At 52.9% G+C, this 26,800-nt stretch overlaps 42 non-coding genes across 42 annotated transcripts; 1 reads left to right on the forward strand and 41 right to left on the reverse strand.

Annotated features, from left to right (window-relative positions):
• Positions 1 to 239: 239 nt before the first annotated feature.
• trnak-uuu (transfer RNA lysine (anticodon UUU)) lies at positions 240 to 312 on the reverse strand. Its single transcript has one exon. It is a non-coding gene; the product is annotated as a tRNA-Lys (tRNA).
• A 565-nt stretch (positions 313 to 877) lies between these two features.
• trnak-uuu (transfer RNA lysine (anticodon UUU)) lies at positions 878 to 950 on the reverse strand. The gene has a single exon. It is a non-coding gene; the product is annotated as a tRNA-Lys (tRNA).
• A 565-nt stretch (positions 951 to 1,515) lies between these two features.
• Positions 1,516 to 1,588, reverse strand: trnak-uuu (transfer RNA lysine (anticodon UUU)). Its single transcript has one exon. It is a non-coding gene; the product is annotated as a tRNA-Lys (tRNA).
• A 565-nt stretch (positions 1,589 to 2,153) lies between these two features.
• On the reverse strand, positions 2,154 to 2,226 carry trnak-uuu (transfer RNA lysine (anticodon UUU)). Its single transcript has one exon. It is a non-coding gene; the product is annotated as a tRNA-Lys (tRNA).
• A 565-nt stretch (positions 2,227 to 2,791) lies between these two features.
• On the reverse strand, positions 2,792 to 2,864 carry trnak-uuu (transfer RNA lysine (anticodon UUU)). Its single transcript has one exon. It is a non-coding gene; the product is annotated as a tRNA-Lys (tRNA).
• A 565-nt stretch (positions 2,865 to 3,429) lies between these two features.
• On the reverse strand, positions 3,430 to 3,502 carry trnak-uuu (transfer RNA lysine (anticodon UUU)). Its single transcript has one exon. It is a non-coding gene; the product is annotated as a tRNA-Lys (tRNA).
• A 565-nt stretch (positions 3,503 to 4,067) lies between these two features.
• Positions 4,068 to 4,140, reverse strand: trnak-uuu (transfer RNA lysine (anticodon UUU)). The gene has a single exon. It is a non-coding gene; the product is annotated as a tRNA-Lys (tRNA).
• Positions 4,141 to 4,705: 565 nt separating this feature from the next.
• Positions 4,706 to 4,778, reverse strand: trnak-uuu (transfer RNA lysine (anticodon UUU)). The gene has a single exon. It is a non-coding gene; the product is annotated as a tRNA-Lys (tRNA).
• A 565-nt stretch (positions 4,779 to 5,343) lies between these two features.
• Positions 5,344 to 5,416, reverse strand: trnak-uuu (transfer RNA lysine (anticodon UUU)). The gene has a single exon. It is a non-coding gene; the product is annotated as a tRNA-Lys (tRNA).
• A 565-nt stretch (positions 5,417 to 5,981) lies between these two features.
• trnak-uuu (transfer RNA lysine (anticodon UUU)) lies at positions 5,982 to 6,054 on the reverse strand. Its single transcript has one exon. It is a non-coding gene; the product is annotated as a tRNA-Lys (tRNA).
• A 565-nt stretch (positions 6,055 to 6,619) lies between these two features.
• trnak-uuu (transfer RNA lysine (anticodon UUU)) lies at positions 6,620 to 6,692 on the reverse strand. The gene has a single exon. It is a non-coding gene; the product is annotated as a tRNA-Lys (tRNA).
• Positions 6,693 to 7,257: 565 nt separating this feature from the next.
• On the reverse strand, positions 7,258 to 7,330 carry trnak-uuu (transfer RNA lysine (anticodon UUU)). The gene has a single exon. It is a non-coding gene; the product is annotated as a tRNA-Lys (tRNA).
• A 565-nt stretch (positions 7,331 to 7,895) lies between these two features.
• Positions 7,896 to 7,968, reverse strand: trnak-uuu (transfer RNA lysine (anticodon UUU)). The gene has a single exon. It is a non-coding gene; the product is annotated as a tRNA-Lys (tRNA).
• Positions 7,969 to 8,533: 565 nt separating this feature from the next.
• On the reverse strand, positions 8,534 to 8,606 carry trnak-uuu (transfer RNA lysine (anticodon UUU)). Its single transcript has one exon. It is a non-coding gene; the product is annotated as a tRNA-Lys (tRNA).
• A 565-nt stretch (positions 8,607 to 9,171) lies between these two features.
• Positions 9,172 to 9,244, reverse strand: trnak-uuu (transfer RNA lysine (anticodon UUU)). Its single transcript has one exon. It is a non-coding gene; the product is annotated as a tRNA-Lys (tRNA).
• A 565-nt stretch (positions 9,245 to 9,809) lies between these two features.
• trnak-uuu (transfer RNA lysine (anticodon UUU)) lies at positions 9,810 to 9,882 on the reverse strand. Its single transcript has one exon. It is a non-coding gene; the product is annotated as a tRNA-Lys (tRNA).
• A 565-nt stretch (positions 9,883 to 10,447) lies between these two features.
• On the reverse strand, positions 10,448 to 10,520 carry trnak-uuu (transfer RNA lysine (anticodon UUU)). Its single transcript has one exon. It is a non-coding gene; the product is annotated as a tRNA-Lys (tRNA).
• Positions 10,521 to 11,085: 565 nt separating this feature from the next.
• trnak-uuu (transfer RNA lysine (anticodon UUU)) lies at positions 11,086 to 11,158 on the reverse strand. Its single transcript has one exon. It is a non-coding gene; the product is annotated as a tRNA-Lys (tRNA).
• A 565-nt stretch (positions 11,159 to 11,723) lies between these two features.
• On the reverse strand, positions 11,724 to 11,796 carry trnak-uuu (transfer RNA lysine (anticodon UUU)). The gene has a single exon. It is a non-coding gene; the product is annotated as a tRNA-Lys (tRNA).
• Positions 11,797 to 12,361: 565 nt separating this feature from the next.
• Positions 12,362 to 12,434, reverse strand: trnak-uuu (transfer RNA lysine (anticodon UUU)). The gene has a single exon. It is a non-coding gene; the product is annotated as a tRNA-Lys (tRNA).
• A 565-nt stretch (positions 12,435 to 12,999) lies between these two features.
• Positions 13,000 to 13,072, reverse strand: trnak-uuu (transfer RNA lysine (anticodon UUU)). Its single transcript has one exon. It is a non-coding gene; the product is annotated as a tRNA-Lys (tRNA).
• Positions 13,073 to 13,637: 565 nt separating this feature from the next.
• trnak-uuu (transfer RNA lysine (anticodon UUU)) lies at positions 13,638 to 13,710 on the reverse strand. Its single transcript has one exon. It is a non-coding gene; the product is annotated as a tRNA-Lys (tRNA).
• Positions 13,711 to 14,275: 565 nt separating this feature from the next.
• trnak-uuu (transfer RNA lysine (anticodon UUU)) lies at positions 14,276 to 14,348 on the reverse strand. The gene has a single exon. It is a non-coding gene; the product is annotated as a tRNA-Lys (tRNA).
• A 565-nt stretch (positions 14,349 to 14,913) lies between these two features.
• trnak-uuu (transfer RNA lysine (anticodon UUU)) lies at positions 14,914 to 14,986 on the reverse strand. The gene has a single exon. It is a non-coding gene; the product is annotated as a tRNA-Lys (tRNA).
• A 565-nt stretch (positions 14,987 to 15,551) lies between these two features.
• Positions 15,552 to 15,624, reverse strand: trnak-uuu (transfer RNA lysine (anticodon UUU)). The gene has a single exon. It is a non-coding gene; the product is annotated as a tRNA-Lys (tRNA).
• Positions 15,625 to 16,189: 565 nt separating this feature from the next.
• Positions 16,190 to 16,262, reverse strand: trnak-uuu (transfer RNA lysine (anticodon UUU)). The gene has a single exon. It is a non-coding gene; the product is annotated as a tRNA-Lys (tRNA).
• Positions 16,263 to 16,827: 565 nt separating this feature from the next.
• On the reverse strand, positions 16,828 to 16,900 carry trnak-uuu (transfer RNA lysine (anticodon UUU)). Its single transcript has one exon. It is a non-coding gene; the product is annotated as a tRNA-Lys (tRNA).
• A 565-nt stretch (positions 16,901 to 17,465) lies between these two features.
• trnak-uuu (transfer RNA lysine (anticodon UUU)) lies at positions 17,466 to 17,538 on the reverse strand. The gene has a single exon. It is a non-coding gene; the product is annotated as a tRNA-Lys (tRNA).
• Positions 17,539 to 18,103: 565 nt separating this feature from the next.
• Positions 18,104 to 18,176, reverse strand: trnak-uuu (transfer RNA lysine (anticodon UUU)). The gene has a single exon. It is a non-coding gene; the product is annotated as a tRNA-Lys (tRNA).
• A 565-nt stretch (positions 18,177 to 18,741) lies between these two features.
• Positions 18,742 to 18,814, reverse strand: trnak-uuu (transfer RNA lysine (anticodon UUU)). The gene has a single exon. It is a non-coding gene; the product is annotated as a tRNA-Lys (tRNA).
• A 565-nt stretch (positions 18,815 to 19,379) lies between these two features.
• On the reverse strand, positions 19,380 to 19,452 carry trnak-uuu (transfer RNA lysine (anticodon UUU)). The gene has a single exon. It is a non-coding gene; the product is annotated as a tRNA-Lys (tRNA).
• A 565-nt stretch (positions 19,453 to 20,017) lies between these two features.
• Positions 20,018 to 20,090, reverse strand: trnak-uuu (transfer RNA lysine (anticodon UUU)). Its single transcript has one exon. It is a non-coding gene; the product is annotated as a tRNA-Lys (tRNA).
• A 565-nt stretch (positions 20,091 to 20,655) lies between these two features.
• trnak-uuu (transfer RNA lysine (anticodon UUU)) lies at positions 20,656 to 20,728 on the reverse strand. The gene has a single exon. It is a non-coding gene; the product is annotated as a tRNA-Lys (tRNA).
• A 565-nt stretch (positions 20,729 to 21,293) lies between these two features.
• Positions 21,294 to 21,366, reverse strand: trnak-uuu (transfer RNA lysine (anticodon UUU)). The gene has a single exon. It is a non-coding gene; the product is annotated as a tRNA-Lys (tRNA).
• Positions 21,367 to 21,931: 565 nt separating this feature from the next.
• Positions 21,932 to 22,004, reverse strand: trnak-uuu (transfer RNA lysine (anticodon UUU)). The gene has a single exon. It is a non-coding gene; the product is annotated as a tRNA-Lys (tRNA).
• A 1,203-nt stretch (positions 22,005 to 23,207) lies between these two features.
• trnak-uuu (transfer RNA lysine (anticodon UUU)) lies at positions 23,208 to 23,280 on the reverse strand. The gene has a single exon. It is a non-coding gene; the product is annotated as a tRNA-Lys (tRNA).
• A 565-nt stretch (positions 23,281 to 23,845) lies between these two features.
• Positions 23,846 to 23,918, reverse strand: trnak-uuu (transfer RNA lysine (anticodon UUU)). The gene has a single exon. It is a non-coding gene; the product is annotated as a tRNA-Lys (tRNA).
• Positions 23,919 to 24,483: 565 nt separating this feature from the next.
• Positions 24,484 to 24,556, reverse strand: trnak-uuu (transfer RNA lysine (anticodon UUU)). Its single transcript has one exon. It is a non-coding gene; the product is annotated as a tRNA-Lys (tRNA).
• Positions 24,557 to 25,121: 565 nt separating this feature from the next.
• On the reverse strand, positions 25,122 to 25,194 carry trnak-uuu (transfer RNA lysine (anticodon UUU)). The gene has a single exon. It is a non-coding gene; the product is annotated as a tRNA-Lys (tRNA).
• Positions 25,195 to 25,759: 565 nt separating this feature from the next.
• trnak-uuu (transfer RNA lysine (anticodon UUU)) lies at positions 25,760 to 25,832 on the reverse strand. The gene has a single exon. It is a non-coding gene; the product is annotated as a tRNA-Lys (tRNA).
• A 565-nt stretch (positions 25,833 to 26,397) lies between these two features.
• trnak-uuu (transfer RNA lysine (anticodon UUU)) lies at positions 26,398 to 26,470 on the reverse strand. Its single transcript has one exon. It is a non-coding gene; the product is annotated as a tRNA-Lys (tRNA).
• A 217-nt stretch (positions 26,471 to 26,687) lies between these two features.
• Positions 26,688 to 26,759, forward strand: trnaw-cca (transfer RNA tryptophan (anticodon CCA)). The gene has a single exon. It is a non-coding gene; the product is annotated as a tRNA-Trp (tRNA).
• Positions 26,760 to 26,800: the final 41 nt, after the last annotated feature.

Raw genomic sequence — 26,800 nt, forward strand, 5'->3', positions numbered from 1 at the left:
AGCGACAGCACTTTGGCTGAAAGGCAATTAGTGGGCCTGTGAATTTCAAGCCATTGCTGAAAAGCGAAGGATTTCGGTGAAAAACACCAGTGTCCGCCACGGTGACTTTTACAGGCTTTGACGCGGAGAGTAGCAAAGAGTGCGCTAAGCAAGCGCTGACGGCGAGAGTAAATCGTTCAGCAGTCGGGCATTTCCTCCGCACCAGGGCGAAAGATGGCGTCGCCCGGCTGTAAAGAAATCGCCTGAACAGGGACTTGAACCCTGGACCCTCAGATTAAAAGTCTGATGCTCTACCGACTGAGCTATCCAGGCTTCGAGAGAGCACCCAGCTCTGCACGAACGTGGCTGTAACTTGGCTCTTCCTAACGTACGTTGGTAAGTCATGCACGGCGTGGCAAAGTTACAGCAAGCGAAACGTCTGCAGGTGCAACAGAGAATGGCTCTCCCTGCACTGAAAGCCTGCATTGCTCGAGGTTTCAATAGCAGATACAGGGAGAAGTGGGAAAGTCTATCTGTGCAGCACCTGTGGGACCTCGTGGCGCAACGGTAGCGCGTCTGACTCCAGATCAGAAGGTTGCGTGTTCAAATCACGTCGGGGTCATAGAAATCACCGCTCAACTCTTTTCACCGTCCAACTCAGCGACAGCACTTTGGCTGAAAGGCAATTAGTGGGCCTGTGAATTTCAAGCCATTGCTGAAAAGCGAAGGATTTCGGTGAAAAACACCAGTGTCCGCCACGGTGACTTTTACAGGCTTTGACGCGGAGAGTAGCAAAGAGTGCGCTAAGCAAGCGCTGACGGCGAGAGTAAATCGTTCAGCAGTCGGGCATTTCCTCCGCACCAGGGCGAAAGATGGCGTCGCCCGGCTGTAAAGAAATCGCCTGAACAGGGACTTGAACCCTGGACCCTCAGATTAAAAGTCTGATGCTCTACCGACTGAGCTATCCAGGCTTCGAGAGAGCACCCAGCTCTGCACGAACGTGGCTGTAACTTGGCTCTTCCTAACGTACGTTGGTAAGTCATGCACGGCGTGGCAAAGTTACAGCAAGCGAAACGTCTGCAGGTGCAACAGAGAATGGCTCTCCCCGCACTGAAAGCCTGCATTGCTCGAGGTTTCAATAGCAGATACAGGGAGAAGTGGGAAAGTCTATCTGTGCAGCACCTGTGGGACCTCGTGGCGCAACGGTAGCGCGTCTGACTCCAGATCAGAAGGTTGCGTGTTCAAATCACGTCGGGGTCATAGAAATCACCGCTCAACTCTTTTCACCGTCCAACTCAGCGACAGCACTTTGGCTGAAAGGCAATTAGTGGGCCTGTGAATTTCAAGCCATTACTGAAAAGCGAAGGATTTCGGTGAAAAACACCAGTGTCCGCCACGGTGACTTTTACAGGCTTTGACGCGGAGAGTAGCAAAGAGTGCGCTAAGCAAGCGCTGACGGCGAGAGTAAATCGTTCAGCAGTCGGGCATTTCCTCCGCACCAGGGCGAAAGATGGCGTCGCCCGGCTGTAAAGAAATCGCCTGAACAGGGACTTGAACCCTGGACCCTCAGATTAAAAGTCTGATGCTCTACCGACTGAGCTATCCAGGCTTCGAGAGAGCACCCAGCTCTGCACGAACGTGGCTGTAACTTGGCTCTTCCTAACGTACGTTGGTAAGTCATGCACGGCGTGGCAAAGTTACAGCAAGCGAAACGTCTGCAGGTGCAACAGAGAATGGCTCTCCCCGCACTGAAAGCCTGCATTGCTCGAGGTTTCAATAGCAGATACAGGGAGAAGTGGGAAAGTCTATCTGTGCAGCACCTGTGGGACCTCGTGGCGCAACGGTAGCGCGTCTGACTCCAGATCAGAAGGTTGCGTGTTCAAATCACGTCGGGGTCATAGAAATCACCGCTCAACTCTTTTCACCGTCCAACTCAGCGACAGCACTTTGGCTGAAAGGCAATTAGTGGGCCTGTGAATTTCAAGCCATTGCTGAAAAGCGAAGGATTTCGGTGAAAAACACCAGTGTCCGCCACGGTGACTTTTACAGGCTTTGACGCGGAGAGTAGCAAAGAGTGCGCTAAGCAAGCGCTGACGGCGAGAGTAAATCGTTCAGCAGTCGGGCATTTCCTCCGCACCAGGGCGAAAGATGGCGTCGCCCGGCTGTAAAGAAATCGCCTGAACAGGGACTTGAACCCTGGACCCTCAGATTAAAAGTCTGATGCTCTACCGACTGAGCTATCCAGGCTTCGAGAGAGCACCCAGCTCTGCACGAACGTGGCTGTAACTTGGCTCTTCCTAACGTACGTTGGTAAGTCATGCACGGCGTGGCAAAGTTACAGCAAGCGAAACGTCTGCAGGTGCAACAGAGAATGGCTCTCCCTGCACTGAAAGCCTGCATTGCTCGAGGTTTCAATAGCAGATACAGGGAGAAGTGGGAAAGTCTATCTGTGCAGCACCTGTGGGACCTCGTGGCGCAACGGTAGCGCGTCTGACTCCAGATCAGAAGGTTGCGTGTTCAAATCACGTCGGGGTCATAGAAATCACCGCTCAACTCTTTTCACCGTCCAACTCAGCGACAGCACTTTGGCTGAAAGGCAATTAGTGGGCCTGTGAATTTCAAGCCATTGCTGAAAAGCGAAGGATTTCGGTGAAAAACACCAGTGTCCGCCACGGTGACTTTTACAGGCTTTGACGCGGAGAGTAGCAAAGAGTGCGCTAAGCAAGCGCTGACGGCGAGAGTAAATCGTTCAGCAGTCGGGCATTTCCTCCGCACCAGGGCGAAAGATGGCGTCGCCCGGCTGTAAAGAAATCGCCTGAACAGGGACTTGAACCCTGGACCCTCAGATTAAAAGTCTGATGCTCTACCGACTGAGCTATCCAGGCTTCGAGAGAGCACCCAGCTCTGCACGAACGTGGCTGTAACTTGGCTCTTCCTAACGTACGTTGGTAAGTCATGCACGGCGTGGCAAAGTTACAGCAAGCGAAACGTCTGCAGGTGCAACAGAGAATGGCTCTCCCCGCACTGAAAGCCTGCATTGCTCGAGGTTTCAATAGCAGATACAGGGAGAAGTGGGAAAGTCTATCTGTGCAGCACCTGTGGGACCTCGTGGCGCAACGGTAGCGCGTCTGACTCCAGATCAGAAGGTTGCGTGTTCAAATCACGTCGGGGTCATAGAAATCACCGCTCAACTCTTTTCACCGTCCAACTCAGCGACAGCACTTTGGCTGAAAGGCAATTAGTGGGCCTGTGAATTTCAAGCCATTACTGAAAAGCGAAGGATTTCGGTGAAAAACACCAGTGTCCGCCACGGTGACTTTTACAGGCTTTGACGCGGAGAGTAGCAAAGAGTGCGCTAAGCAAGCGCTGACGGCGAGAGTAAATCGTTCAGCAGTCGGGCATTTCCTCCGCACCAGGGCGAAAGATGGCGTCGCCCGGCTGTAAAGAAATCGCCTGAACAGGGACTTGAACCCTGGACCCTCAGATTAAAAGTCTGATGCTCTACCGACTGAGCTATCCAGGCTTCGAGAGAGCACCCAGCTCTGCACGAACGTGGCTGTAACTTGGCTCTTCCTAACGTACGTTGGTAAGTCATGCACGGCGTGGCAAAGTTACAGCAAGCGAAACGTCTGCAGGTGCAACAGAGAATGGCTCTCCCCGCACTGAAAGCCTGCATTGCTCGAGGTTTCAATAGCAGATACAGGGAGAAGTGGGAAAGTCTATCTGTGCAGCACCTGTGGGACCTCGTGGCGCAACGGTAGCGCGTCTGACTCCAGATCAGAAGGTTGCGTGTTCAAATCACGTCGGGGTCATAGAAATCACCGCTCAACTCTTTTCACCGTCCAACTCAGCGACAGCACTTTGGCTGAAAGGCAATTAGTGGGCCTGTGAATTTCAAGCCATTACTGAAAAGCGAAGGATTTCGGTGAAAAACACCAGTGTCCGCCACGGTGACTTTTACAGGCTTTGACGCGGAGAGTAGCAAAGAGTGCGCTAAGCAAGCGCTGACGGCGAGAGTAAATCGTTCAGCAGTCGGGCATTTCCTCCGCACCAGGGCGAAAGATGGCGTCGCCCGGCTGTAAAGAAATCGCCTGAACAGGGACTTGAACCCTGGACCCTCAGATTAAAAGTCTGATGCTCTACCGACTGAGCTATCCAGGCTTCGAGAGAGCACCCAGCTCTGCACGAACGTGGCTGTAACTTGGCTCTTCCTAACGTACGTTGGTAAGTCATGCACGGCGTGGCAAAGTTACAGCAAGCGAAACGTCTGCAGGTGCAACAGAGAATGGCTCTCCCCGCACTGAAAGCCTGCATTGCTCGAGGTTTCAATAGCAGATACAGGGAGAAGTGGGAAAGTCTATCTGTGCAGCACCTGTGGGACCTCGTGGCGCAACGGTAGCGCGTCTGACTCCAGATCAGAAGGTTGCGTGTTCAAATCACGTCGGGGTCATAGAAATCACCGCTCAACTCTTTTCACCGTCCAACTCAGCGACAGCACTTTGGCTGAAAGGCAATTAGTGGGCCTGTGAATTTCAAGCCATTACTGAAAAGCGAAGGATTTCGGTGAAAAACACCAGTGTCCGCCACGGTGACTTTTACAGGCTTTGACGCGGAGAGTAGCAAAGAGTGCGCTAAGCAAGCGCTGACGGCGAGAGTAAATCGTTCAGCAGTCGGGCATTTCCTCCGCACCAGGGCGAAAGATGGCGTCGCCCGGCTGTAAAGAAATCGCCTGAACAGGGACTTGAACCCTGGACCCTCAGATTAAAAGTCTGATGCTCTACCGACTGAGCTATCCAGGCTTCGAGAGAGCACCCAGCTCTGCACGAACGTGGCTGTAACTTGGCTCTTCCTAACGTACGTTGGTAAGTCATGCACGGCGTGGCAAAGTTACAGCAAGCGAAACGTCTGCAGGTGCAACAGAGAATGGCTCTCCCCGCACTGAAAGCCTGCATTGCTCGAGGTTTCAATAGCAGATACAGGGAGAAGTGGGAAAGTCTATCTGTGCAGCACCTGTGGGACCTCGTGGCGCAACGGTAGCGCGTCTGACTCCAGATCAGAAGGTTGCGTGTTCAAATCACGTCGGGGTCATAGAAATCACCGCTCAACTCTTTTCACCGTCCAACTCAGCGACAGCACTTTGGCTGAAAGGCAATTAGTGGGCCTGTGAATTTCAAGCCATTACTGAAAAGCGAAGGATTTCGGTGAAAAACACCAGTGTCCGCCACGGTGACTTTTACAGGCTTTGACGCGGAGAGTAGCAAAGAGTGCGCTAAGCAAGCGCTGACGGCGAGAGTAAATCGTTCAGCAGTCGGGCATTTCCTCCGCACCAGGGCGAAAGATGGCGTCGCCCGGCTGTAAAGAAATCGCCTGAACAGGGACTTGAACCCTGGACCCTCAGATTAAAAGTCTGATGCTCTACCGACTGAGCTATCCAGGCTTCGAGAGAGCACCCAGCTCTGCACGAACGTGGCTGTAACTTGGCTCTTCCTAACGTACGTTGGTAAGTCATGCACGGCGTGGCAAAGTTACAGCAAGCGAAACGTCTGCAGGTGCAACAGAGAATGGCTCTCCCCGCACTGAAAGCCTGCATTGCTCGAGGTTTCAATAGCAGATACAGGGAGAAGTGGGAAAGTCTATCTGTGCAGCACCTGTGGGACCTCGTGGCGCAACGGTAGCGCGTCTGACTCCAGATCAGAAGGTTGCGTGTTCAAATCACGTCGGGGTCATAGAAATCACCGCTCAACTCTTTTCACCGTCCAACTCAGCGACAGCACTTTGGCTGAAAGGCAATTAGTGGGCCTGTGAATTTCAAGCCATTACTGAAAAGCGAAGGATTTCGGTGAAAAACACCAGTGTCCGCCACGGTGACTTTTACAGGCTTTGACGCGGAGAGTAGCAAAGAGTGCGCTAAGCAAGCGCTGACGGCGAGAGTAAATCGTTCAGCAGTCGGGCATTTCCTCCGCACCAGGGCGAAAGATGGCGTCGCCCGGCTGTAAAGAAATCGCCTGAACAGGGACTTGAACCCTGGACCCTCAGATTAAAAGTCTGATGCTCTACCGACTGAGCTATCCAGGCTTCGAGAGAGCACCCAGCTCTGCACGAACGTGGCTGTAACTTGGCTCTTCCTAACGTACGTTGGTAAGTCATGCACGGCGTGGCAAAGTTACAGCAAGCGAAACGTCTGCAGGTGCAACAGAGAATGGCTCTCCCCGCACTGAAAGCCTGCATTGCTCGAGGTTTCAATAGCAGATACAGGGAGAAGTGGGAAAGTCTATCTGTGCAGCACCTGTGGGACCTCGTGGCGCAACGGTAGCGCGTCTGACTCCAGATCAGAAGGTTGCGTGTTCAAATCACGTCGGGGTCATAGAAATCACCGCTCAACTCTTTTCACCGTCCAACTCAGCGACAGCACTTTGGCTGAAAGGCAATTAGTGGGCCTGTGAATTTCAAGCCATTACTGAAAAGCGAAGGATTTCGGTGAAAAACACCAGTGTCCGCCACGGTGACTTTTACAGGCTTTGACGCGGAGAGTAGCAAAGAGTGCGCTAAGCAAGCGCTGACGGCGAGAGTAAATCGTTCAGCAGTCGGGCATTTCCTCCGCACCAGGGCGAAAGATGGCGTCGCCCGGCTGTAAAGAAATCGCCTGAACAGGGACTTGAACCCTGGACCCTCAGATTAAAAGTCTGATGCTCTACCGACTGAGCTATCCAGGCTTCGAGAGAGCACCCAGCTCTGCACGAACGTGGCTGTAACTTGGCTCTTCCTAACGTACGTTGGTAAGTCATGCACGGCGTGGCAAAGTTACAGCAAGCGAAACGTCTGCAGGTGCAACAGAGAATGGCTCTCCCCGCACTGAAAGCCTGCATTGCTCGAGGTTTCAATAGCAGATACAGGGAGAAGTGGGAAAGTCTATCTGTGCAGCACCTGTGGGACCTCGTGGCGCAACGGTAGCGCGTCTGACTCCAGATCAGAAGGTTGCGTGTTCAAATCACGTCGGGGTCATAGAAATCACCGCTCAACTCTTTTCACCGTCCAACTCAGCGACAGCACTTTGGCTGAAAGGCAATTAGTGGGCCTGTGAATTTCAAGCCATTACTGAAAAGCGAAGGATTTCGGTGAAAAACACCAGTGTCCGCCACGGTGACTTTTACAGGCTTTGACGCGGAGAGTAGCAAAGAGTGCGCTAAGCAAGCGCTGACGGCGAGAGTAAATCGTTCAGCAGTCGGGCATTTCCTCCGCACCAGGGCGAAAGATGGCGTCGCCCGGCTGTAAAGAAATCGCCTGAACAGGGACTTGAACCCTGGACCCTCAGATTAAAAGTCTGATGCTCTACCGACTGAGCTATCCAGGCTTCGAGAGAGCACCCAGCTCTGCACGAACGTGGCTGTAACTTGGCTCTTCCTAACGTACGTTGGTAAGTCATGCACGGCGTGGCAAAGTTACAGCAAGCGAAACGTCTGCAGGTGCAACAGAGAATGGCTCTCCCCGCACTGAAAGCCTGCATTGCTCGAGGTTTCAATAGCAGATACAGGGAGAAGTGGGAAAGTCTATCTGTGCAGCACCTGTGGGACCTCGTGGCGCAACGGTAGCGCGTCTGACTCCAGATCAGAAGGTTGCGTGTTCAAATCACGTCGGGGTCATAGAAATCACCGCTCAACTCTTTTCACCGTCCAACTCAGCGACAGCACTTTGGCTGAAAGGCAATTAGTGGGCCTGTGAATTTCAAGCCATTACTGAAAAGCGAAGGATTTCGGTGAAAAACACCAGTGTCCGCCACGGTGACTTTTACAGGCTTTGACGCGGAGAGTAGCAAAGAGTGCGCTAAGCAAGCGCTGACGGCGAGAGTAAATCGTTCAGCAGTCGGGCATTTCCTCCGCACCAGGGCGAAAGATGGCGTCGCCCGGCTGTAAAGAAATCGCCTGAACAGGGACTTGAACCCTGGACCCTCAGATTAAAAGTCTGATGCTCTACCGACTGAGCTATCCAGGCTTCGAGAGAGCACCCAGCTCTGCACGAACGTGGCTGTAACTTGGCTCTTCCTAACGTACGTTGGTAAGTCATGCACGGCGTGGCAAAGTTACAGCAAGCGAAACGTCTGCAGGTGCAACAGAGAATGGCTCTCCCCGCACTGAAAGCCTGCATTGCTCGAGGTTTCAATAGCAGATACAGGGAGAAGTGGGAAAGTCTATCTGTGCAGCACCTGTGGGACCTCGTGGCGCAACGGTAGCGCGTCTGACTCCAGATCAGAAGGTTGCGTGTTCAAATCACGTCGGGGTCATAGAAATCACCGCTCAACTCTTTTCACCGTCCAACTCAGCGACAGCACTTTGGCTGAAAGGCAATTAGTGGGCCTGTGAATTTCAAGCCATTACTGAAAAGCGAAGGATTTCGGTGAAAAACACCAGTGTCCGCCACGGTGACTTTTACAGGCTTTGACGCGGAGAGTAGCAAAGAGTGCGCTAAGCAAGCGCTGACGGCGAGAGTAAATCGTTCAGCAGTCGGGCATTTCCTCCGCACCAGGGCGAAAGATGGCGTCGCCCGGCTGTAAAGAAATCGCCTGAACAGGGACTTGAACCCTGGACCCTCAGATTAAAAGTCTGATGCTCTACCGACTGAGCTATCCAGGCTTCGAGAGAGCACCCAGCTCTGCACGAACGTGGCTGTAACTTGGCTCTTCCTAACGTACGTTGGTAAGTCATGCACGGCGTGGCAAAGTTACAGCAAGCGAAACGTCTGCAGGTGCAACAGAGAATGGCTCTCCCCGCACTGAAAGCCTGCATTGCTCGAGGTTTCAATAGCAGATACAGGGAGAAGTGGGAAAGTCTATCTGTGCAGCACCTGTGGGACCTCGTGGCGCAACGGTAGCGCGTCTGACTCCAGATCAGAAGGTTGCGTGTTCAAATCACGTCGGGGTCATAGAAATCACCGCTCAACTCTTTTCACCGTCCAACTCAGCGACAGCACTTTGGCTGAAAGGCAATTAGTGGGCCTGTGAATTTCAAGCCATTACTGAAAAGCGAAGGATTTCGGTGAAAAACACCAGTGTCCGCCACGGTGACTTTTACAGGCTTTGACGCGGAGAGTAGCAAAGAGTGCGCTAAGCAAGCGCTGACGGCGAGAGTAAATCGTTCAGCAGTCGGGCATTTCCTCCGCACCAGGGCGAAAGATGGCGTCGCCCGGCTGTAAAGAAATCGCCTGAACAGGGACTTGAACCCTGGACCCTCAGATTAAAAGTCTGATGCTCTACCGACTGAGCTATCCAGGCTTCGAGAGAGCACCCAGCTCTGCACGAACGTGGCTGTAACTTGGCTCTTCCTAACGTACGTTGGTAAGTCATGCACGGCGTGGCAAAGTTACAGCAAGCGAAACGTCTGCAGGTGCAACAGAGAATGGCTCTCCCCGCACTGAAAGCCTGCATTGCTCGAGGTTTCAATAGCAGATACAGGGAGAAGTGGGAAAGTCTATCTGTGCAGCACCTGTGGGACCTCGTGGCGCAACGGTAGCGCGTCTGACTCCAGATCAGAAGGTTGCGTGTTCAAATCACGTCGGGGTCATAGAAATCACCGCTCAACTCTTTTCACCGTCCAACTCAGCGACAGCACTTTGGCTGAAAGGCAATTAGTGGGCCTGTGAATTTCAAGCCATTACTGAAAAGCGAAGGATTTCGGTGAAAAACACCAGTGTCCGCCACGGTGACTTTTACAGGCTTTGACGCGGAGAGTAGCAAAGAGTGCGCTAAGCAAGCGCTGACGGCGAGAGTAAATCGTTCAGCAGTCGGGCATTTCCTCCGCACCAGGGCGAAAGATGGCGTCGCCCGGCTGTAAAGAAATCGCCTGAACAGGGACTTGAACCCTGGACCCTCAGATTAAAAGTCTGATGCTCTACCGACTGAGCTATCCAGGCTTCGAGAGAGCACCCAGCTCTGCACGAACGTGGCTGTAACTTGGCTCTTCCTAACGTACGTTGGTAAGTCATGCACGGCGTGGCAAAGTTACAGCAAGCGAAACGTCTGCAGGTGCAACAGAGAATGGCTCTCCCCGCACTGAAAGCCTGCATTGCTCGAGGTTTCAATAGCAGATACAGGGAGAAGTGGGAAAGTCTATCTGTGCAGCACCTGTGGGACCTCGTGGCGCAACGGTAGCGCGTCTGACTCCAGATCAGAAGGTTGCGTGTTCAAATCACGTCGGGGTCATAGAAATCACCGCTCAACTCTTTTCACCGTCCAACTCAGCGACAGCACTTTGGCTGAAAGGCAATTAGTGGGCCTGTGAATTTCAAGCCATTACTGAAAAGCGAAGGATTTCGGTGAAAAACACCAGTGTCCGCCACGGTGACTTTTACAGGCTTTGACGCGGAGAGTAGCAAAGAGTGCGCTAAGCAAGCGCTGACGGCGAGAGTAAATCGTTCAGCAGTCGGGCATTTCCTCCGCACCAGGGCGAAAGATGGCGTCGCCCGGCTGTAAAGAAATCGCCTGAACAGGGACTTGAACCCTGGACCCTCAGATTAAAAGTCTGATGCTCTACCGACTGAGCTATCCAGGCTTCGAGAGAGCACCCAGCTCTGCACGAACGTGGCTGTAACTTGGCTCTTCCTAACGTACGTTGGTAAGTCATGCACGGCGTGGCAAAGTTACAGCAAGCGAAACGTCTGCAGGTGCAACAGAGAATGGCTCTCCCCGCACTGAAAGCCTGCATTGCTCGAGGTTTCAATAGCAGATACAGGGAGAAGTGGGAAAGTCTATCTGTGCAGCACCTGTGGGACCTCGTGGCGCAACGGTAGCGCGTCTGACTCCAGATCAGAAGGTTGCGTGTTCAAATCACGTCGGGGTCATAGAAATCACCGCTCAACTCTTTTCACCGTCCAACTCAGCGACAGCACTTTGGCTGAAAGGCAATTAGTGGGCCTGTGAATTTCAAGCCATTACTGAAAAGCGAAGGATTTCGGTGAAAAACACCAGTGTCCGCCACGGTGACTTTTACAGGCTTTGACGCGGAGAGTAGCAAAGAGTGCGCTAAGCAAGCGCTGACGGCGAGAGTAAATCGTTCAGCAGTCGGGCATTTCCTCCGCACCAGGGCGAAAGATGGCGTCGCCCGGCTGTAAAGAAATCGCCTGAACAGGGACTTGAACCCTGGACCCTCAGATTAAAAGTCTGATGCTCTACCGACTGAGCTATCCAGGCTTCGAGAGAGCACCCAGCTCTGCACGAACGTGGCTGTAACTTGGCTCTTCCTAACGTACGTTGGTAAGTCATGCACGGCGTGGCAAAGTTACAGCAAGCGAAACGTCTGCAGGTGCAACAGAGAATGGCTCTCCCCGCACTGAAAGCCTGCATTGCTCGAGGTTTCAATAGCAGATACAGGGAGAAGTGGGAAAGTCTATCTGTGCAGCACCTGTGGGACCTCGTGGCGCAACGGTAGCGCGTCTGACTCCAGATCAGAAGGTTGCGTGTTCAAATCACGTCGGGGTCATAGAAATCACCGCTCAACTCTTTTCACCGTCCAACTCAGCGACAGCACTTTGGCTGAAAGGCAATTAGTGGGCCTGTGAATTTCAAGCCATTACTGAAAAGCGAAGGATTTCGGTGAAAAACACCAGTGTCCGCCACGGTGACTTTTACAGGCTTTGACGCGGAGAGTAGCAAAGAGTGCGCTAAGCAAGCGCTGACGGCGAGAGTAAATCGTTCAGCAGTCGGGCATTTCCTCCGCAACAGGGCGAAAGATGGCGTCGCCCGGCTGTAAAGAAATCGCCTGAACAGGGACTTGAACCCTGGACCCTCAGATTAAAAGTCTGATGCTCTACCGACTGAGCTATCCAGGCTTCGAGAGAGCACCCAGCTCTGCACGAACGTGGCTGTAACTTGGCTCTTCCTAACGTACGTTGGTAAGTCATGCACGGCGTGGCAAAGTTACAGCAAGCGAAACGTCTGCAGGTGCAACAGAGAATGGCTCTCCCCGCACTGAAAGCCTGCATTGCTCGAGGTTTCAATAGCAGATACAGGGAGAAGTGGGAAAGTCTATCTGTGCAGCACCTGTGGGACCTCGTGGCGCAACGGTAGCGCGTCTGACTCCAGATCAGAAGGTTGCGTGTTCAAATCACGTCGGGGTCATAGAAATCACCGCTCAACTCTTTTCACCGTCCAACTCAGCGACAGCACTTTGGCTGAAAGGCAATTAGTGGGCCTGTGAATTTCAAGCCATTACTGAAAAGCGAAGGATTTCGGTGAAAAACACCAGTGTCCGCCACGGTGACTTTTACAGGCTTTGACGCGGAGAGTAGCAAAGAGTGCGCTAAGCAAGCGCTGACGGCGAGAGTAAATCGTTCAGCAGTCGGGCATTTCCTCCGCACCAGGGCGAAAGATGGCGTCGCCCGGCTGTAAAGAAATCGCCTGAACAGGGACTTGAACCCTGGACCCTCAGATTAAAAGTCTGATGCTCTACCGACTGAGCTATCCAGGCTTCGAGAGAGCACCCAGCTCTGCACGAACGTGGCTGTAACTTGGCTCTTCCTAACGTACGTTGGTAAGTCATGCACGGCGTGGCAAAGTTACAGCAAGCGAAACGTCTGCAGGTGCAACAGAGAATGGCTCTCCCCGCACTGAAAGCCTGCATTGCTCGAGGTTTCAATAGCAGATACAGGGAGAAGTGGGAAAGTCTATCTGTGCAGCACCTGTGGGACCTCGTGGCGCAACGGTAGCGCGTCTGACTCCAGATCAGAAGGTTGCGTGTTCAAATCACGTCGGGGTCATAGAAATCACCGCTCAACTCTTTTCACCGTCCAACTCAGCGACAGCACTTTGGCTGAAAGGCAATTAGTGGGCCTGTGAATTTCAAGCCATTACTGAAAAGCGAAGGATTTCGGTGAAAAACACCAGTGTCCGCCACGGTGACTTTTACAGGCTTTGACGCGGAGAGTAGCAAAGAGTGCGCTAAGCAAGCGCTGACGGCGAGAGTAAATCGTTCAGCAGTCGGGCATTTCCTCCGCACCAGGGCGAAAGATGGCGTCGCCCGGCTGTAAAGAAATCGCCTGAACAGGGACTTGAACCCTGGACCCTCAGATTAAAAGTCTGATGCTCTACCGACTGAGCTATCCAGGCTTCGAGAGAGCACCCAGCTCTGCACGAACGTGGCTGTAACTTGGCTCTTCCTAACGTACGTTGGTAAGTCATGCACGGCGTGGCAAAGTTACAGCAAGCGAAACGTCTGCAGGTGCAACAGAGAATGGCTCTCCCCGCACTGAAAGCCTGCATTGCTCGAGGTTTCAATAGCAGATACAGGGAGAAGTGGGAAAGTCTATCTGTGCAGCACCTGTGGGACCTCGTGGCGCAACGGTAGCGCGTCTGACTCCAGATCAGAAGGTTGCGTGTTCAAATCACGTCGGGGTCATAGAAATCACCGCTCAACTCTTTTCACCGTCCAACTCAGCGACAGCACTTTGGCTGAAAGGCAATTAGTGGGCCTGTGAATTTCAAGCCATTACTGAAAAGCGAAGGATTTCGGTGAAAAACACCAGTGTCCGCCACGGTGACTTTTACAGGCTTTGACGCGGAGAGTAGCAAAGAGTGCGCTAAGCAAGCGCTGACGGCGAGAGTAAATCGTTCAGCAGTCGGGCATTTCCTCCGCACCAGGGCGAAAGATGGCGTCGCCCGGCTGTAAAGAAATCGCCTGAACAGGGACTTGAACCCTGGACCCTCAGATTAAAAGTCTGATGCTCTACCGACTGAGCTATCCAGGCTTCGAGAGAGCACCCAGCTCTGCACGAACGTGGCTGTAACTTGGCTCTTCCTAACGTACGTTGGTAAGTCATGCACGGCGTGGCAAAGTTACAGCAAGCGAAACGTCTGCAGGTGCAACAGAGAATGGCTCTCCCCGCACTGAAAGCCTGCATTGCTCGAGGTTTCAATAGCAGATACAGGGAGAAGTGGGAAAGTCTATCTGTGCAGCACCTGTGGGACCTCGTTGCGCAACGGTAGCGCGTCTGACTCCAGATCAGAAGGTTGCGTGTTCAAATCACGTCGGGGTCATAGAAATCACCGCTCAACTCTTTTCACCGTCCAACTCAGCGACAGCACTTTGGCTGAAAGGCAATTAGTGGGCCTGTGAATTTCAAGCCATTACTGAAAAGCGAAGGATTTCGGTGAAAAACACCAGTGTCCGCCACGGTGACTTTTACAGGCTTTGACGCGGAGAGTAGCAAAGAGTGCGCTAAGCAAGCGCTGACGGCGAGAGTAAATCGTTCAGCAGTCGGGCATTTCCTCCGCAACAGGGCGAAAGATGGCGTCGCCCGGCTGTAAAGAAATCGCCTGAACAGGGACTTGAACCCTGGACCCTCAGATTAAAAGTCTGATGCTCTACCGACTGAGCTATCCAGGCTTCGAGAGAGCACCCAGCTCTGCACGAACGTGGCTGTAACTTGGCTCTTCCTAACGTACGTTGGTAAGTCATGCACGGCGTGGCAAAGTTACAGCAAGCGAAACGTCTGCAGGTGCAACAGAGAATGGCTCTCCCCGCACTGAAAGCCTGCATTGCTCGAGGTTTCAATAGCAGATACAGGGAGAAGTGGGAAAGTCTATCTGTGCAGCACCTGTGGGACCTCGTGGCGCAACGGTAGCGCGTCTGACTCCAGATCAGAAGGTTGCGTGTTCAAATCACGTCGGGGTCATAGAAATCACCGCTCAACTCTTTTCACCGTCCAACTCAGCGACAGCACTTTGGCTGAAAGGCAATTAGTGGGCCTGTGAATTTCAAGCCATTACTGAAAAGCGAAGGATTTCGGTGAAAAACACCAGTGTCCGCCACGGTGACTTTTACAGGCTTTGACGCGGAGAGTAGCAAAGAGTGCGCTAAGCAAGCGCTGACGGCGAGAGTAAATCGTTCAGCAGTCGGGCATTTCCTCCGCACCAGGGCGAAAGATGGCGTCGCCCGGCTGTAAAGAAATCGCCTGAACAGGGACTTGAACCCTGGACCCTCAGATTAAAAGTCTGATGCTCTACCGACTGAGCTATCCAGGCTTCGAGAGAGCACCCAGCTCTGCACGAACGTGGCTGTAACTTGGCTCTTCCTAACGTACGTTGGTAAGTCATGCACGGCGTGGCAAAGTTACAGCAAGCGAAACGTCTGCAGGTGCAACAGAGAATGGCTCTCCCCGCACTGAAAGCCTGCATTGCTCGAGGTTTCAATAGCAGATACAGGGAGAAGTGGGAAAGTCTATCTGTGCAGCACCTGTGGGACCTCGTGGCGCAACGGTAGCGCGTCTGACTCCAGATCAGAAGGTTGCGTGTTCAAATCACGTCGGGGTCATAGAAATCACCGCTCAACTCTTTTCACCGTCCAACTCAGCGACAGCACTTTGGCTGAAAGGCAATTAGTGGGCCTGTGAATTTCAAGCCATTACTGAAAAGCGAAGGATTTCGGTGAAAAACACCAGTGTCCGCCACGGTGACTTTTACAGGCTTTGACGCGGAGAGTAGCAAAGAGTGCGCTAAGCAAGCGCTGACGGCGAGAGTAAATCGTTCAGCAGTCGGGCATTTCCTCCGCACCAGGGCGAAAGATGGCGTCGCCCGGCTGTAAAGAAATCGCCTGAACAGGGACTTGAACCCTGGACCCTCAGATTAAAAGTCTGATGCTCTACCGACTGAGCTATCCAGGCTTCGAGAGAGCACCCAGCTCTGCACGAACGTGGCTGTAACTTGGCTCTTCCTAACGTACGTTGGTAAGTCATGCACGGCGTGGCAAAGTTACAGCAAGCGAAACGTCTGCAGGTGCAACAGAGAATGGCTCTCCCTGCACTGAAAGCCTGCATTGCTCGAGGTTTCAATAGCAGATACAGGGAGAAGTGGGAAAGTCTATCTGTGCAGCACCTGTGGGACCTCGTGGCGCAACGGTAGCGCGTCTGACTCCAGATCAGAAGGTTGCGTGTTCAAATCACGTCGGGGTCATAGAAATCACCGCTCAACTCTTTTCACCGTCCAACTCAGCGACAGCACTTTGGCTGAAAGGCAATTAGTGGGCCTGTGAATTTCAAGCCATTACTGAAAAGCGAAGGATTTCGGTGAAAAACACCAGTGTCCGCCACGGTGACTTTTACAGGCTTTGACGCGGAGAGTAGCAAAGAGTGCGCTAAGCAAGCGCTGACGGCGAGAGTAAATCGTTCAGCAGTCGGGCATTTCCTCCGCACCAGGGCGAAAGATGGCGTCGCCCGGCTGTAAAGAAATCGCCTGAACAGGGACTTGAACCCTGGACCCTCAGATTAAAAGTCTGATGCTCTACCGACTGAGCTATCCAGGCTTCGAGAGAGCACCCAGCTCTGCACGAACATGGCTGTAACTTGGCTCTTCCTAACGTACGTTGGTAAGTCATGCACGGCGTGGCAAAGTTACAGCAAGCGAAACGTCTGCAGGTGCAACAGAGAATGGCTCTCCCCGCACTGAAAGCCTGCATTGCTCGAGGTTTCAATAGCAGATACAGGGAGAAGTGGGAAAGTCTATCTGTGCAGCACCTGTGGGACCTCGTGGCGCAACGGTAGCGCGTCTGACTCCAGATCAGAAGGTTGCGTGTTCAAATCACGTCGGGGTCATAGAAATCACCGCTCAACTCTTTTCACCGTCCAACTCAGCGACAGCACTTTGGCTGAAAGGCAATTAGTGGGCCTGTGAATTTCAAGCCATTACTGAAAAGCGAAGGATTTCGGTGAAAAACACCAGTGTCCGCCACGGTGACTTTTACAGGCTTTGACGCGGAGAGTAGCAAAGAGTGCGCTAAGCAAGCGCTGACGGCGAGAGTAAATCGTTCAGCAGTCGGGCATTTCCTCCGCACCAGGGCGAAAGATGGCGTCGCCCGGCTGTAAAGAAATCGCCTGAACAGGGACTTGAACCCTGGACCCTCAGATTAAAAGTCTGATGCTCTACCGACTGAGCTATCCAGGCTTCGAGAGAGCACCCAGCTCTGCACGAACGTGGCTGTAACTTGGCTCTTCCTAACGTACGTTGGTAAGTCATGCACGGCGTGGCAAAGTTACAGCAAGCGAAACGTCTGCAGGTGCAACAGAGAATGGCTCTCCCCGCACTGAAAGCCTGCATTGCTCGAGGTTTCAATAGCAGATACAGGGAGAAGTGGGAAAGTCTATCTGTGCAGCACCTGTGGGACCTCGTTGCGCAACGGTAGCGCGTCTGACTCCAGATCAGAAGGTTGCGTGTTCAAATCACGTCGGGGTCATAGAAATCACCGCTCAACTCTTTTCACCGTCCAACTCAGCGACAGCACTTTGGCTGAAAGGCAATTAGTGGGCCTGTGAATTTCAAGCCATTACTGAAAAGCGAAGGATTTCGGTGAAAAACACCAGTGTCCGCCACGGTGACTTTTACAGGCTTTGACGCGGAGAGTAGCAAAGAGTGCGCTAAGCAAGCGCTGACGGCGAGAGTAAATCGTTCAGCAGTCGGGCATTTCCTCCGCACCAGGGCGAAAGATGGCGTCGCCCGGCTGTAAAGAAATCGCCTGAACAGGGACTTGAACCCTGGACCCTCAGATTAAAAGTCTGATGCTCTACCGACTGAGCTATCCAGGCTTCGAGAGAGCACCCAGCTCTGCACGAACGTGGCTGTAACTTGGCTCTTCCTAACGTACGTTGGTAAGTCATGCACGGCGTGGCAAAGTTACAGCAAGCGAAACGTCTGCAGGTGCAACAGAGAATGGCTCTCCCCGCACTGAAAGCCTGCATTGCTCGAGGTTTCAATAGCAGATACAGGGAGAAGTGGGAAAGTCTATCTGTGCAGCACCTGTGGGACCTCGTGGCGCAACGGTAGCGCGTCTGACTCCAGATCAGAAGGTTGCGTGTTCAAATCACGTCGGGGTCATAGAAATCACCGCTCAACTCTTTTCACCGTCCAACTCAGCGACAGCACTTTGGCTGAAAGGCAATTAGTGGGCCTGTGAATTTCAAGCCATTACTGAAAAGCGAAGGATTTCGGTGAAAAACACCAGTGTCCGCCACGGTGACTTTTACAGGCTTTGACGCGGAGAGTAGCAAAGAGTGCGCTAAGCAAGCGCTGACGGCGAGAGTAAATCGTTCAGCAGTCGGGCATTTCCTCCGCACCAGGGCGAAAGATGGCGTCGCCCGGCTGTAAAGAAATCGCCTGAACAGGGACTTGAACCCTGGACCCTCAGATTAAAAGTCTGATGCTCTACCGACTGAGCTATCCAGGCTTCGAGAGAGCACCCAGCTCTGCACGAACGTGGCTGTAACTTGGCTCTTCCTAACGTACGTTGGTAAGTCATGCACGGCGTGGCAAAGTTACAGCAAGCGAAACGTCTGCAGGTGCAACAGAGAATGGCTCTCCCCGCACTGAAAGCCTGCATTGCTCGAGGTTTCAATAGCAGATACAGGGAGAAGTGGGAAAGTCTATCTGTGCAGCACCTGTGGGACCTCGTGGCGCAACGGTAGCGCGTCTGACTCCAGATCAGAAGGTTGCGTGTTCAAATCACGTCGGGGTCATAGAAATCACCGCTCAACTCTTTTCACCGTCCAACTCAGCGACAGCACTTTGGCTGAAAGGCAATTAGTGGGCCTGTGAATTTCAAGCCATTACTGAAAAGCGAAGGATTTCGGTGAAAAACACCAGTGTCCGCCACGGTGACTTTTACAGGCTTTGACGCGGAGAGTAGCAAAGAGTGCGCTAAGCAAGCGCTGACGGCGAGAGTAAATCGTTCAGCAGTCGGGCATTTCCTCCGCACCAGGGCGAAAGATGGCGTCGCCCGGCTGTAAAGAAATCGCCTGAACAGGGACTTGAACCCTGGACCCTCAGATTAAAAGTCTGATGCTCTACCGACTGAGCTATCCAGGCTTCGAGAGAGCACCCAGCTCTGCACGAACGTGGCTGTAACTTGGCTCTTCCTAACGTACGTTGGTAAGTCATGCACGGCGTGGCAAAGTTACAGCAAGCGAAACGTCTGCAGGTGCAACAGAGAATGGCTCTCCCCGCACTGAAAGCCTGCATTGCTCGAGGTTTCAATAGCAGATACAGGGAGAAGTGGGAAAGTCTATCTGTGCAGCACCTGTGGGACCTCGTGGCGCAACGGTAGCGCGTCTGACTCCAGATCAGAAGGTTGCGTGTTCAAATCACGTCGGGGTCATAGAAATCACCGCTCAACTCTTTTCACCGTCCAACTCAGCGACAGCACTTTGGCTGAAAGGCAATTAGTGGGCCTGTGAATTTCAAGCCATTACTGAAAAGCGAAGGATTTCGGTGAAAAACACCAGTGTCCGCCACGGTGACTTTTACAGGCTTTGACGCGGAGAGTAGCAAAGAGTGCGCTAAGCAAGCGCTGACGGCGAGAGTAAATCGTTCAGCAGTCGGGCATTTCCTCCGCACCAGGGCGAAAGATGGCGTCGCCCGGCTGTAAAGAAATCGCCTGAACAGGGACTTGAACCCTGGACCCTCAGATTAAAAGTCTGATGCTCTACCGACTGAGCTATCCAGGCTTCGAGAGAGCACCCAGCTCTGCACGAACGTGGCTGTAACTTGGCTCTTCCTAACGTACGTTGGTAAGTCATGCACGGCGTGGCAAAGTTACAGCAAGCGAAACGTCTGCAGGTGCAACAGAGAATGGCTCTCCCTGCACTGAAAGCCTGCATTGCTCGAGGTTTCAATAGCAGATACAGGGAGAAGTGGGAAAGTCTATCTGTGCAGCACCTGTGGGACCTCGTGGCGCAACGGTAGCGCGTCTGACTCCAGATCAGAAGGTTGCGTGTTCAAATCACGTCGGGGTCATAGAAATCACCGCTCAACTCTTTTCACCGTCCAACTCAGCGACAGCACTTTGGCTGAAAGGCAATTAGTGGGCCTGTGAATTTCAAGCCATTACTGAAAAGCGAAGGATTTCGGTGAAAAACACCAGTGTCCGCCACGGTGACTTTTACAGGCTTTGACGCGGAGAGTAGCAAAGAGTGCGCTAAGCAAGCGCTGACGGCGAGAGTAAATCGTTCAGCAGTCGGGCATTTCCTCCGCACCAGGGCGAAAGATGGCGTCGCCCGGCTGTAAAGAAATCGCCTGAACAGGGACTTGAACCCTGGACCCTCAGATTAAAAGTCTGATGCTCTACCGACTGAGCTATCCAGGCTTCGAGAGAGCACCCAGCTCTGCACGAACGTGGCTGTAACTTGGCTCTTCCTAACGTACGTTGGTAAGTCATGCACGGCGTGGCAAAGTTACAGCAAGCGAAACGTCTGCAGGTGCAACAGAGAATGGCTCTCCCTGCACTGAAAGCCTGCATTGCTCGAGGTTTCAATAGCAGATACAGGGAGAAGTGGGAAAGTCTATCTGTGCAGCACCTGTGGGACCTCGTGGCGCAACGGTAGCGCGTCTGACTCCAGATCAGAAGGTTGCGTGTTCAAATCACGTCGGGGTCATAGAAATCACCGCTCAACTCTTTTCACCGTCCAACTCAGCGACAGCACTTTGGCTGAAAGGCAATTAGTGGGCCTGTGAATTTCAAGCCATTACTGAAAAGCGAAGGATTTCGGTGAAAAACACCAGTGTCCGCCACGGTGACTTTAAAAGGCTTTGACGCGGAGAGTAGCAAAGAGTGCGCTAAGCAAGCGCTGACGGCGAGAGTAAATCGTTCAGCAGTCGGGCATTTCCTCCGCACCAGGGCGAAAGATGGCGTCGCCCGGCTGTAAAGAAATCGCCTGAACAGGGACTTGAACCCTGGACCCTCAGATTAAAAGTCTGATGCTCTACCGACTGAGCTATCCAGGCTTCGAGAGAGCACCCAGCTCTGCACGAACGTGGCTGTAACTTGGCTCTTCCTAACGTACGTTGGTAAGTCATGCACGGCGTGGCAAAGTTACAGCAAGCGAAACGTCTGCAGGTGCAACAGAGAATGGCTCTCCCCGCACTGAAAGCCTGCATTGCTCGAGGTTTCAATAGCAGATACAGGGAGAAGTGGGAAAGTCTATCTGTGCAGCACCTGTGGGACCTCGTGGCGCAACGGTAGCGCGTCTGACTCCAGATCAGAAGGTTGCGTGTTCAAATCACGTCGGGGTCATAGAAATCACCGCTCAACTCTTTTCACCGTCCAACTCAGCGACAGCACTTTGGCTGAAAGGCAATTAGTGGGCCTGTGAATTTCAAGCCATTACTGAAAAGCGAAGGATTTCGGTGAAAAACACCAGTGTCCGCCACGGTGACTTTTACAGGCTTTGACGCGGAGAGTAGCAAAGAGTGCGCTAAGCAAGCGCTGACGGCGAGAGTAAATCGTTCAGCAGTCGGGCATTTCCTCCGCACCAGGGCGAAAGATGGCGTCGCCCGGCTGTAAAGAAATCGCCTGAACAGGGACTTGAACCCTGGACCCTCAGATTAAAAGTCTGATGCTCTACCGACTGAGCTATCCAGGCTTCGAGAGAGCACCCAGCTCTGCACGAACGTGGCTGTAACTTGGCTCTTCCTAACGTACGTTGGTAAGTCATGCACGGCGTGGCAAAGTTACAGCAAGCGAAACGTCTGCAGGTGCAACAGAGAATGGCTCTCCCCGCACTGAAAGCCTGCATTGCTCGAGGTTTCAATAGCAGATACAGGGAGAAGTGGGAAAGTCTATCTGTGCAGCACCTGTGGGACCTCGTTGCGCAACGGTAGCGCGTCTGACTCCAGATCAGAAGGTTGCGTGTTCAAATCACGTCGGGGTCATAGAAATCACCGCTCAACTCTTTTCACCGTCCAACTCAGCGACAGCACTTTGGCTGAAAGGCAATTAGTGGGCCTGTGAATTTCAAGCCATTACTGAAAAGCGAAGGATTTCGGTGAAAAACACCAGTGTCCGCCACGGTGACTTTTACAGGCTTTGACGCGGAGAGTAGCAAAGAGTGCGCTAAGCAAGCGCTGACGGCGAGAGTAAATCGTTCAGCAGTCGGGCATTTCCTCCGCACCAGGGCGAAAGATGGCGTCGCCCGGCTGTAAAGAAATCGCCTGAACAGGGACTTGAACCCTGGACCCTCAGATTAAAAGTCTGATGCTCTACCGACTGAGCTATCCAGGCTTCGAGAGAGCACCCAGCTCTGCACGAACGTGGCTGTAACTTGGCTCTTCCTAACGTACGTTGGTAAGTCATGCACGGCGTGGCAAAGTTACAGCAAGCGAAACGTCTGCAGGTGCAACAGAGAATGGCTCTCCCCGCACTGAAAGCCTGCATTGCTCGAGGTTTCAATAGCAGATACAGGGAGAAGTGGGAAAGTTTATCTGTGCAGCACCTGTGGGACCTCGTGGCGCAACGGTAGCGCGTCTGACTCCAGATCAGAAGGTTGCGTGTTCAAATCACGTCGGGGTCATAGAAATCACCGCTCAACTCTTTTCACCGTCCAACTCAGCGACAGCACTTTGGCTGAAAGGCAATTAGTGGGCCTGTGAATTTCAAGCCATTACTGAAAAGCGAAGGATTTCGGTGAAAAACACCAGTGTCCGCCACGGTGACTTTTACAGGCTTTGACGCGGAGAGTAGCAAAGAGTGCGCTAAGCAAGCGCTGACGGCGAGAGTAAATCGTTCAGCAGTCGGGCATTTCCTCCGCACCAGGGCGAAAGATGGCGTCGCCCGGCTGTAAAGAAATCGCCTGAACAGGGACTTGAAACCTGGACCCTCAGATTAAAAGTCTGATGCTCTACCGACTGAGCTATCCAGGCTTCGAGAGAGCACCCAGCTCTGCACGAACGTGGCTGTAACTTGGCTCTTCCTAACGTACGTTGGTAAGTCATGCACGGCGTGGCAAAGTTACAGCAAGCGAAACGTCTGCAGGTGCAACAGAGAATGGCTCTCCCCGCACTGAAAGCCTGCATTGCTCGAGGTTTCAATAGCAGATACAGGGAGAAGTGGGAAAGTTTATCTGTGCAGCACCTGTGGGACCTCGTGGCGCAACGGTAGCGCGTCTGACTCCAGATCAGAAGGTTGCGTGTTCAAATCACGTCGGGGTCATAGAAATCACCGCTCAACTCTTTTCACCGTCCAACTCAGCGACAGCACTTTGGCTGAAAGGCAATTAGTGGGCCTGTGAATTTCAAGCCATTACTGAAAAGCGAAGGATTTCGGTGAAAAACACCAGTGTCCGCCACGGTGACTTTTACAGGCTTTGACGCGGAGAGTAGCAAAGAGTGCGCTAAGCAAGCGCTGACGGCGAGAGTAAATCGTTCAGCAGTCGGGCATTTCCTCCGCAACAGGGCGAAAGATGGCGTCGCCCGGCTGTAAAGAAATCGCCTGAACAGGGACTTGAACCCTGGACCCTCAGATTAAAAGTCTGATGCTCTACCGACTGAGCTATCCAGGCTTCGAGAGAGCACCCAGCTCTGCACGAACGTGGCTGTAACTTGGCTCTTCCTAACGTACGTTGGTAAGTCATGCACGGCGTGGCAAAGTTACAGCAAGCGAAACGTCTGCAGGTGCAACAGAGAATGGCTCTCCCCGCACTGAAAGCCTGCATTGCTCGAGGTTTCAATAGCAGATACAGGGAGAAGTGGGAAAGTCTATCTGTGCAGCACCTGTGGGACCTCGTTGCGCAACGGTAGCGCGTCTGACTCCAGATCAGAAGGTTGCGTGTTCAAATCACGTCGGGGTCATAGAAATCACCGCTCAACTCTTTTCACCGTCCAACTCAGCGACAGCACTTTGGCTGAAAGGCAATTAGTGGGCCTGTGAATTTCAAGCCATTACTGAAAAGCGAAGGATTTCGGTGAAAAACACCAGTGTCCGCCACGGTGACTTTTACAGGCTTTGACGCGGAGAGTAGCAAAGAGTGCGCTAAGCAAGCGCTGACGGCGAGAGTAAATCGTTCAGCAGTCGGGCATTTCCTCCGCACCAGGGCGAAAGATGGCGTCGCCCGGCTGTAAAGAAATCGCCTGAACAGGGACTTGAACCCTGGACCCTCAGATTAAAAGTCTGATGCTCTACCGACTGAGCTATCCAGGCTTCGAGAGAGCACCCAGCTCTGCACGAACGTGGCTGTAACTTGGCTCTTCCTAACGTACGTTGGTAAGTCATGCACGGCGTGGCAAAGTTACAGCAAGCGAAACGTCTGCAGGTGCAACAGAGAATGGCTCTCCCCGCACTGAAAGCCTGCATTGCTCGAGGTTTCAATAGCAGATACAGGGAGAAGTGGGAAAGTCTATCTGTGCAGCACCTGTGGGACCTCGTGGCGCAACGGTAGCGCGTCTGACTCCAGATCAGAAGGTTGCGTGTTCAAATCACGTCGGGGTCATAGAAATCACCGCTCAACTCTTTTCACCGTCCAACTCAGCGACAGCACTTTGGCTGAAAGGCAATTAGTGGGCCTGTGAATTTCAAGCCATTACTGAAAAGCGAAGGATTTCGGTGAAAAACACCAGTGTCCGCCACGGTGACTTTTACAGGCTTTGACGCGGAGAGTAGCAAAGAGTGCGCTAAGCAAGCGCTGACGGCGAGAGTAAATCGTTCAGCAGTCGGGCATTTCCTCCGCACCAGGGCGAAAGATGGCGTCGCCCGGCTGTAAAGAAATCGCCTGAACAGGGACTTGAACCCTGGACCCTCAGATTAAAAGTCTGATGCTCTACCGACTGAGCTATCCAGGCTTCGAGAGAGCACCCAGCTCTGCACGAACGTGGCTGTAACTTGGCTCTTCCTAACGTACGTTGGTAAGTCATGCACGGCGTGGCAAAGTTACAGCAAGCGAAACGTCTGCAGGTGCAACAGAGAATGGCTCTCCCTGCACTGAAAGCCTGCATTGCTCGAGGTTTCAATAGCAGATACAGGGAGAAGTGGGAAAGTCTATCTGTGCAGCACCTGTGGGACCTCGTGGCGCAACGGTAGCGCGTCTGACTCCAGATCAGAAGGTTGCGTGTTCAAATCACGTCGGGGTCATAGAAATCACCGCTCAACTCTTTTCACCGTCCAACTCAGCGACAGCACTTTGGCTGAAAGGCAATTAGTGGGCCTGTGAATTTCAAGCCATTACTGAAAAGCGAAGGATTTCGGTGAAAAACACCAGTGTCCGCCACGGTGACTTTTACAGGCTTTGACGCGGAGAGTAGCAAAGAGTGCGCTAAGCAAGCGCTGACGGCGAGAGTAAATCGTTCAGCAGTCGGGCATTTCCTCCGCACCAGGGCGAAAGATGGCGTCGCCCGGCTGTAAAGAAATCGCCTGAACAGGGACTTGAACCCTGGACCCTCAGATTAAAAGTCTGATGCTCTACCGACTGAGCTATCCAGGCTTCGAGAGAGCACCCAGCTCTGCACGAACGTGGCTGTAACTTGGCTCTTCCTAACGTACGTTGGTAAGTCATGCACGGCGTGGCAAAGTTACAGCAAGCGAAACGTCTGCAGGTGCAACAGAGAATGGCTCTCCCTGCACTGAAAGCCTGCATTGCTCGAGGTTTCAATAGCAGATACAGGGAGAAGTGGGAAAGTCTATCTGTGCAGCACCTGTGGGACCTCGTGGCGCAACGGTAGCGCGTCTGACTCCAGATCAGAAGGTTGCGTGTTCAAATCACGTCGGGGTCATAGAAATCACCGCTCAACTCTTTTCACCGTCCAACTCAGCGACAGCACTTTGGCTGAAAGGCAATTAGTGGGCCTGTGAATTTCAAGCCATTACTGAAAAGCGAAGGATTTCGGTGAAAAACACCAGTGTCCGCCACGGTGACTTTTACAGGCTTTGACGCGGAGAGTAGCAAAGAGTGCGCTAAGCAAGCGCTGACGGCGAGAGTAAATCGTTCAGCAGTCGGGCATTTCCTCCGCACCAGGGCGAAAGATGGCGTCGCCCGGCTGTAAAGAAATCGCCTGAACAGGGACTTGAACCCTGGACCCTCAGATTAAAAGTCTGATGCTCTACCGACTGAGCTATCCAGGCTTCGAGAGAGCACCCAGCTCTGCACGAACGTGGCTGTAACTTGGCTCTTCCTAACGTACGTTGGTAAGTCATGCACGGCGTGGCAAAGTTACAGCAAGCGAAACGTCTGCAGGTGCAACAGAGAATGGCTCTCCCCGCACTGAAAGCCTGCATTGCTCGAGGTTTCAATAGCAGATACAGGGAGAAGTGGGAAAGTCTATCTGTGCAGCACCTGTGGGACCTCGTGGCGCAACGGTAGCGCGTCTGACTCCAGATCAGAAGGTTGCGTGTTCAAATCACGTCGGGGTCATAGAAATCACCGCTCAACTCTTTTCACCGTCCAACTCAGCGACAGCACTTTGGCTGAAAGGCAATTAGTGGGCCTGTGAATTTCAAGCCATTACTGAAAAGCGAAGGATTTCGGTGAAAAACACCAGTGTCCGCCACGGTGACTTTTACAGGCTTTGACGCGGAGAGTAGCAAAGAGTGCGCTAAGCAAGCGCTGACGGCGAGAGTAAATCGTTCAGCAGTCGGGCATTTCCTCCGCACCAGGGCGAAAGATGGCGTCGCCCGGCTGTAAAGAAATCGCCTGAACAGGGACTTGAACCCTGGACCCTCAGATTAAAAGTCTGATGCTCTACCGACTGAGCTATCCAGGCTTCGAGAGAGCACCCAGCTCTGCACGAACGTGGCTGTAACTTGGCTCTTCCTAACGTACGTTGGTAAGTCATGCACGGCGTGGCAAAGTTACAGCAAGCGAAACGTCTGCAGGTGCAACAGAGAATGGCTCTCCCCGCACTGAAAGCCTGCATTGCTCGAGGTTTCAATAGCAGATACAGGGAGAAGTGGGAAAGTCTATCTGTGCAGCACCTGTGGGACCTCGTGGCGCAACGGTAGCGCGTCTGACTCCAAATCAGAAGGTTGCGTGTTCAAATCACGTCGGGGTCATAGAAATCACCGCTCAACTCTTTTCACCGTCCAACTCAGCG

This window comes from Sardina pilchardus, chromosome 5, assembly GCF_963854185.1.
Source record: "Sardina pilchardus chromosome 5, fSarPil1.1, whole genome shotgun sequence".
Classification (NCBI taxonomy): domain Eukaryota; kingdom Metazoa; phylum Chordata; class Actinopteri; order Clupeiformes; family Clupeidae; genus Sardina; species Sardina pilchardus.